This window comes from Plecotus auritus (genome assembly GCF_963455305.1).
Source record: "Plecotus auritus genome assembly, chromosome: 6".
In the NCBI taxonomy this organism is placed as follows: Eukaryota; Metazoa; Chordata; class Mammalia; order Chiroptera; family Vespertilionidae; genus Plecotus; species Plecotus auritus.
The window spans coordinates 137002778-137011214 of record NC_137773.1 but is presented as its reverse complement, the minus strand read 5'-3'; the positions used below and the strand labels follow the sequence as shown (position 1 = coordinate 137011214).

The window sequence follows — 8437 nt, the reverse complement described above, 5'->3', positions numbered from 1 at the left end:
AGAGGTAGGAGGAAGCAGCAGAGCATTGGTTAAGGCACCCACACCCCCTCCTGTTTTCCTTCTGCCTCTCTAGCTGCTGTTTCTCAGTCACCTTCCCACGTCTCTTATTTTTTCCCTCCTTTAAATGCCAGCATTATGCATGTTTCATTCATACCATTGTTTTTTATCTCAATTGACTCATTCTTTCTCAATGTTCTCATCAACTCTCTAAACTTTCTATATTATCTACATGCTGAAATCTTCCCGATCAATATTACCAGGCCAGATCTATCCCAGAACATCAGATAGGGTTCCAATTGCCTATGGGGTATATAGTTTTGAATATTCCATTGGTACCTTCAAGCCAAAGTATCAGAATTACTCTTGAAGACCTGAACACACATTCATACCTCCCCTTTCCCACCTACCTTTGCCTTGTTAATTTGTTCTCATCTGCTAAAATGTCTATTCAAATGTCAAGCACACAGACACATTTCCTGACCAGGTTTTATTTATATTGTGTCCTCTCTCAAAGCACAGAAGCTTCCTGTGCTTCTTTCATAGCATTTCCCAAAGTCCTAATTACTTGTATGAGTCTTGAGCATCTGTCCCCACCAGCTGGTGTGCTCCATGAGGGCAAGCACCATCTCCGTTTTGCTCAGCAATGGATTCCAGCATCCAGCTGAGTGCCCCGCATAGAGTTCAGTTTCATAAATATTTGTGAAATGAATGAATAACTTGACAAAGGTGGAGATTTTCAAAATAGTCACAATATCATCAACCTGAAAAGTCTGAGTTATGGAATAATGCCTGTTAGAAGACAGGTGTGGGGGAAAGAAACATGAAAAGGCCTAAACTTTCTGCAAATGAAAGAAAAACCTTGACAATCCCTATGCCTTAGAACTCGGAAGACAAATCCATTCTTGTGCTGTATCTTTCTGGAGGCTGGAGGCATTTGCATAAAAATGAATTCACAATGAGAAAGAAGCTCTGCCATCAGTCATTATAAGAAGCTGAGCCCTAATAAAGAAGTTTCAGAAATTATCATAAACCAAACAGGGGGCTGATGTTGTTTTTTAACAAAAGGATTAGGTCCCAGACAATCCCAGAAAAATCCATTCCAGTTTTAACCATCACAATAGAAGTACTGCACGCTTGCCTCACAGGGGTTGGCAACCTGCGAAGTACTCAGTGATCAAACTTCAGTAACTTGAGAAGGGGGTTAATTAGAGCAGCCATTCTCAGCCTCAGCCTGGGCAGGGGTCCCAGCAAACTTTGAACCCATCCGCAGAGTTTCTGATTCAGGGGAACCTGGAAGATAATTTTCATTTCTAACAAGTTCCTATGTAATGTTGATGCTGCATGCTAGTTTGGAGATCAGACTTCGAGGAGCAATAGCTAAGACATTGGACTATATAACAGGAACCCTTTAATGCAGGGAGAGGTGGAGGGCTGAGTTTAGCCTTCCCATCTTCTCTCATTCTACCATATACTCCCCCCATATCCAATGTATTCCACCTCTTGGCAATCTATTCATACCCTGAAGTAAAATCAGTAGATGAGTGGATAAAAAAGCTGTGGTGTCCTGGCCGATTTGGCTCAGTGGATAGAGCAGCGGCCTACGGACTGAAGGGTCCCAGGTTCGATTCCTGTCAAGGGCACATGCTCAGGTTGCAGGCTCCATCCCCCAGTGGGGGGCATGCAAGAAGCAGCTGATCAATGATTCTCTCTCATCATTGATGTTTCTATTTCTCTCTCCTTCTTCCTTCCTCTCTGAAATCAATAAAAATACATTTAAAAAAAAAAAAAAGCTGTGGTACATATACACAGTGAACTACTACTAGGCTATAAAAAAAAAAAAGAAGGAAATCTTACTTTTTGCAACAGCATACATGGACCTGCTCAGTATTATGCTAAGTGTAATTAGCCAGTCATACAAAGACAAGTACCATATGATTTTACTTATGTGTGGAATCTAATGAACAAAATAACTAACAAAATAGAAACAGACTCAGAGAACAGACTTACAGCTGACAGAAGGGGGACTTGGTGAAAAAGATGAAGAGATTAAGTAAAACAAAACAAAAAAGTTCATAGAAACAGACAATAGTATGGTGATTACCAGAGAGAAAGGGAGGTGGGCGGGGAGGGGAGTAGAAGAAGGTAAAGGAAGGATAACTGGTGATGGAAGGAGACTTGACTTGGGGTGGTAAATACACAATACACTATACAGATGATGTATTATAGAATTGTACATTTGAAAACTATATACTTTTATTAACCAAAGTCACCACAATAAATTCAGTTTAAAAAATGTTCTGAGCAATCGCCACATACACAATGCCTAGCCAGTAATGGCCCAAGATACAGTGGCATCCTGTACAGGCTAGTTAATTGGTGTTTCTTCAAATAATTCCTTTAAATACTGTGTGACGTTTATTTAGAAGAGATGCTAAATGCTGCATTGGAGAAGGATGGGAAAGAGGACCCTGCTGGCCAATCCTTCCTCTTGCAAGGAATCCAGCATCAGGCTCACTCTAGAGCTGGTCTAATCAACATCAACATTTGAGGAAGGATTGTGGGGGAGAGAAGGGGCTGTCTTGTCCATTGTAGAATGTACAGTGATGTCCCTGGCCTCTACCCACTGGAGACCAGTAGCATCCCCCACCAGCTGGAACAATCAAAAATGCTCCCAGACATGCCAACAGTCCCCTGGGTTGGAGGTAAAATAGCTCCTCTAGATGAGAATCACTGCTCCCGAGAACCAGGAAGGTTTTTGCCATCAGATAAGCACTGATAAGACCATCCTGGTGTCCACTGACAGCTGAACCCTTTGTTCTGCATCCATGCCATATCATCTGTCCAATAGTTCTGCTTTCAGCCCTATGAAGATGAACAATCCACTCTGGGCACCACCTCCCATCATGGGGAAGTGATGCATATGGCAGGACATATGTATGTAAATGATCCAAGGGATGCAGCATATATGACACTCACTGTGGGGAAGGGGGAGTCTGGTAAAGATGTCTCTTCTCATATCTCACTTACAGGGATGTTTCCATGTCTCTCATGGAAGGGCACACGGGCACGTATTTGCCTGCCAGTAAAGTTGCTGTGTCTAGCATATAAAAAGTTTGATGCATAACACCTCTCATTTTTATTACTAATATAAAAATGTAGCCCATATATAATATTTTTTAACCTGGCACTTTCAATTCTCAAGATTGTTTGTTTAAGCCAAATCCATCCACATAAAGAGAAGCCAAGAAAATATCATTTTCAATCTCTTTTCCACAAAAGAGCTCTGGGTGACAGCCTCGCAGTCTCACTTTGCCTCTAGGTCAGTGGTCGGCAAACTGCGGCTCTGTTGACAAATGAGTTTGCCGACCACTACTCTAGGTGAGTCCTTACATTTCTCTCCTGCTCTGTGTCATTGCAAATACATGCTGCATCTCACTTCAGACATATCCTGGGTGCTGATTTTCCCCACCGTCACAGACTGGGCCCAAGGATGTTGGATTAGGGCATGAAGTACCACCCACTGCCTCTGAAAGTGCTTTGGAGCATCATTTCAGAGGTAGCTCGGTGCTGCAGGAACCTAAAAGCATAAATACCTTCACCATAAATAACAGCAAGCAGGTGCCATATGGCTTAACAGTTGCAGTGTGGTCACATTATCACATCATTAGCCCTTGCATTAAACGGCCAGATTAACGAGGGAGTGAAGCTGCCTCCACTTTGGAATTTTCACCAAGAGTGTCAGCAACACACCCAAGAGTTGGAGCAAAACCGTAAGTCAGGAAAAAAAAAATGCCCCAAAAGAGTTTGATCCTCTGCCATGCAAAACCTGTAAACAATATAGCTTTCAGTTTCAGCAAAAATCCTAACAAAAATGCTACAAATACTCTCATGGAGTCAAATGCTCCTTTACCTCTGGAGGGAAGAAATGAGCCCTCCCAGAAGGGAGGTAACAACTGTGCATATTCCTTCCTTGAGTGAAGTTTCTTTTGTTACATTTATTAGAGTCTTAAATAAAATTGTGTTTGCTGGAGAAAAAGAAATAAACTCAGGCACCTAAGTGCAAATGGGCATCTACTCCTGCCTTTGATGCTTGCCTCCGCCTACAGCACTTAACAACGACTCTTCAAGGATGAGATGCCTCCAACATCAAAGGCAGACAGCTATCCCACAAATTGATGTTAAACTTAAAAAATAATTGTTTGATAGTCTTTACATGTCTAGTAATAATGTTAGTCACAATGGTAGTTATACTTGATCTTTTGACTCTTCTCAAACCCTGTTCTTACATAGCCCAACATCCTTCCCCAACTGCCTGTAATGATCCCCTTTACCTGCCAAATCAGGTCTCCACCTGCACCGTCTGACTCTGGCTACCTTTCCCATCTCATCTCCTGCTGCCCCCACATCAATATCCTACATGGATTTCTTGCCACTCTCAAGTTTTACTCCATCATTTTTTGATTGCCTGGTCTTGTTTGTTGATGGTCCCTTCCCCGGAAATTTCTTCTTCCATATCTCAGCCCATAAAAATCCTATCCAGCTCTTCCCCAAAGTGGCAATAGGTGACCTCTGAAAATGGTTTGCTATTCGCTAGACCTAGAAAATCCCACAAAATCATGCAAATCAAGAGGCTCCAATCTCTGTGTTCACTTCAAGAACACACGTGAAACTGCCCAGGCCATCAAGGGCATGCATATTCAGAAAGCCACCAAGTATCTGAAGGACTTTACTTTAAAGAAGCAGTGTGTGCCGTTCTGTCGTTACAATGGTGGCGTTGGTAGGTGTGTCCAGGCAAAACAGTGGGGCTGGACACAGGGTCGGTGGCCCAAAAAGAGTGCTGAATTTTTGCTGCACATGCTGAAAAATGCCGAGAGCAATGCTGAACTTAAGGGTTTAGATGCAGACTCTCTGGTCATTGAGCACATTCAGGTGAACAAAGGGCCCAAGATGCGGCGTAGAACCTACAGAGCTCATGGGCAGATTAACCCATACATGAGCTCTCCCTGCCACATTGAGATGATCAGTACTGAAAAGGAGCAGATTGTTCCTAAACCAGAAGAGGAGGTTGCACAGAAGAAAAAGGTATCTCAGACGAAACTGAGGAAACAAAATTTATGGCCCGGGAGTAAATTCAGCATAAAATAAATCTAAATAAAAGTTAAAAAAAAAAAATCCTATCCAGTCTTCTCCTCGATGAAGCATTTCAACTCCTCTCAAAAATAGAAAGGCTGTTTTTTCTCTGCCTTTGAACCCCCATCATTATCTGCTGGTTCTCTTCTTAAAACACTCATTTATCTATTCTATTTTTTAGAAAGTAATTAGATACCAGCACATCCAACTTTTTCCTACATACAGTGTCTACCATACACTAGGCCATTGTTGAACTGAACGGAACACAGCCAGAAAGTAAACAGAATAAGTTAGCACTGATATAGGACATTAATATACAGTGTTTCCATGTACATTATCCCAAGTATTCCACAATCACAGGTGACAGATGCCACCCCATGATCAGCCCAATTTTGTAGATGAACAGACCAACACTGACTCGCTGGGGTGACTTGAGAATTTGCCGAAGGTGGTATGTCTCCAAAACAGATCTGCTCACGTTTTACTCCAAACTATTTCCTTGTCTGTGCTCCTTGGCTGTCCAACCACCTTAATTAACCTGCTTCTTGTAGAGGTTGGCCCCGTATCGTCAGAGTCAACTGCTTCCCCTCACACATGAGTCCCAGGAGGAAGGCTACAAAGAGCTCTGTGACTGCTGGAGCCACACGTCCCCAAAGCTCACACACAGTAGAGTGGCTATGAAGTCCACCTGGCCTGTCTCATCCTTCACACCACATCCCCTCTCTCTTTCAAGTCCTCTCTCACCTTCAAAGGAACCTGGACAGAGTCTGTCCCAAGTCTCACCACTGGAAGCAGGGCTGGGTCAGAGCTCTGAGCAAGCAGGTCAGCTCTGAGGGCGCAGAGTTGACCTGCTCCTCACAGTGTGCCCTGTCATTCCAATGTAGAAATCTGCCATGCTGCAGTTGCTCCTTTGGGCTGAAGCCTTATCGCAGTCATTCTTTCAATAACCATCTATTTAGGCCCTGCTATAGGACAGGACTCTGAAGATTAAGGAAGAAAGCAGACCCATACCCTGATGGGTGATGTTATCTTTCCAGAAAACCCTTTCTTACCCATGGTCACGTGTAAGCTCAGGCTGCTATAACAAAACACCATTGACTGGGTGGCTTAAGGAACAGATATCTATTGTTTATGCTCCTGGAGGCTAATGTTTTGATTCTTGAGGCACGGTCTGACCAGGTGCTAGCTGATTTGGTTGCTTATGAGGGCTCTCTTCCTGGTTTGCTTGTTCTCTCCTCACGTGGCAGAGAGAGATCATCTCTCTTCCTATAAAGTCACCAATACCATCATGGCTCCCCACCCTCATGACCTGGTCTACACCTAATCACCTCCCAAAGTCCCACCTCTAAATTCTATTGCACTGGGTTTCAGGGCTTCAACATATGAATTTTAAGAGAACACAGACATTCAGCCTATAGTACCATACCCCCTATGAAAGTGCTCAAAACCCCAGAAAACTACCACTTAGTAACAGGCATAATCTACTAATTCACTTATTTATTCAACAAATATTTATTGAAGATCTATTTTGTGCCAGACTGTGCTATTTCACCTAACTGCACTTAAAAAAAAAAAAAAAAGGCCAGCCTATTTAACATGTCATGTTTTCAAATTTGAAGTGTCTTTCCTAAAATGGGCTAATTTTACTCTTTTCCCCTATGTTACATTGCTGTTTAAAACCAAAAGCATAATCTCATTATATCACATCCATGGTCAGTGAAAGAAGCAAATGAAGTAGAAATGCACTCATGCATTCATTCAGTCAACAGCATCATTAGTCCCAACTCTGTAGGACTCACTGGAAATGTAAGAGGAATTAAACCTTCTCCCACGTGGGTCACATGCAGATGAAGGAGATAAATGAGAATTTAGTGGAGGAAGACTAACTTGTTCCCCATATGCATACCTGTTCCCATGCAGACTCCTGAGCCCTCCCCCATGGTGATTCCAACCCAGCACGTCTGACACAGGACTCCAGAGTCTGCACAGCTCACATGCTCCCAGGCTGATTCTAACGCAGGTGGCGAAGGACTGGCAGTGAAGCCAGGGCTCAGAAGAGTGTGCCTCATCAGACAGAGCACTCTGCGTGAGGAACTAGCATATTGAAACACACATATCTCTGCCCTGCCAGTGTGGCTCAGTTGGTTGAGCTTCATCCTGTGAACTGAAAGGTCACTGGTTCAATTTCAGTCAGGGCACATGCCCAGGCTGTGGGTTCGAGCCCCAGTTGGTGCATGTACAGGAAGCAACTGATTGATTTTTCTCTCTCTCACATCAATGTTTCTCTCTCTCCCTCTCCCTTCCTCTCTAAAATCAATAAAAATATTTTTAAAAAGAAAAATTGCGTATCTCCTTCATGTCCCTTGATTACTATCCTAATGATAGATCATCTTGCCCATCACTATGCCTTAACTTTACTGCAAAGAGAAGTCTTGGGGTGAAAGGTCAGTTTAATTTCACCTCAGTCCCAGTCGCTAAACCTTAAGTGGGAAAAGAGGTAATAATAGAAGGTTGGTTGATATACAGTTTGTCATGTGCTAATGCTCTCATGCCGCACGCCATTTCACGTAGGCTACTCAATGGCACTTAGATATCAGGACCCAGTTACTCTCAGATAGAGCTAAATTTAAAGAAGTACCCGGGGGCCAGGTCTATACGAGGTCAATAACTCACACTGGACTCGGAAGTCTCTTGCTGGAATGAACTATCTGTACAGGGCACAGGAGTTGTTTACTAGACAGCCAATGACTTGCCTGAGGCCAGTGTTGATCCATGTCACCAAGCCTCTTTCCATTGGCATTGCAATCCTAACGCGATTAATTTACTTTTAAATCATCTGGATTCATAGCTAGGTAATTTATCTAGTACAAATCTTGCCTGATATTAATTTGTCATTACAAGCCACAGTTCCAGCTAATCATTTTAAATTTTCTACATTAGGTACCCACGGAGCAGGAAAAGAAATATATTCTGAAATTTCCCCAGAAAACAAACTTATTCCCTTCCAACTTTCTCCCTTCCAACTGATCATCAGATAATGGGTAATTTAATCGTCTTTTAAACAGACAGCTCCTATAATAATTTCATTATTAGAAATAATTAGCAACAGTATAGCCTCTTTTAAACAGCTCTAGATAACATTTCCAAATATCCTATTCAAATATACTTCTAGGACAGTGGTCGGCAAACTCATTAGTCAACAGAGCCAAATATCAACAGTACAATGATTGAAATTTCTTTTGAGAGCCAAATTTTTTAAACTTAAACTTCTTCTAATACCACTTCTTCAAAATAGACTCGCCCAGGC

The 8437-nt window shown here is 42.6% G+C and overlaps 1 pseudogene across 1 annotated transcript; it reads left to right on the top strand.

The window, feature by feature from the left end:
- Positions 1-4575: 4575 nt before the first annotated feature.
- On the top strand, positions 4576-5140 carry LOC308251282 (large ribosomal subunit protein uL22-like; annotated as a pseudogene). Its single transcript has one exon. The product of its transcript is annotated as a large ribosomal subunit protein uL22-like (transcript).
- The last annotated feature ends 3297 nt before the right edge of the window (positions 5141-8437 follow it).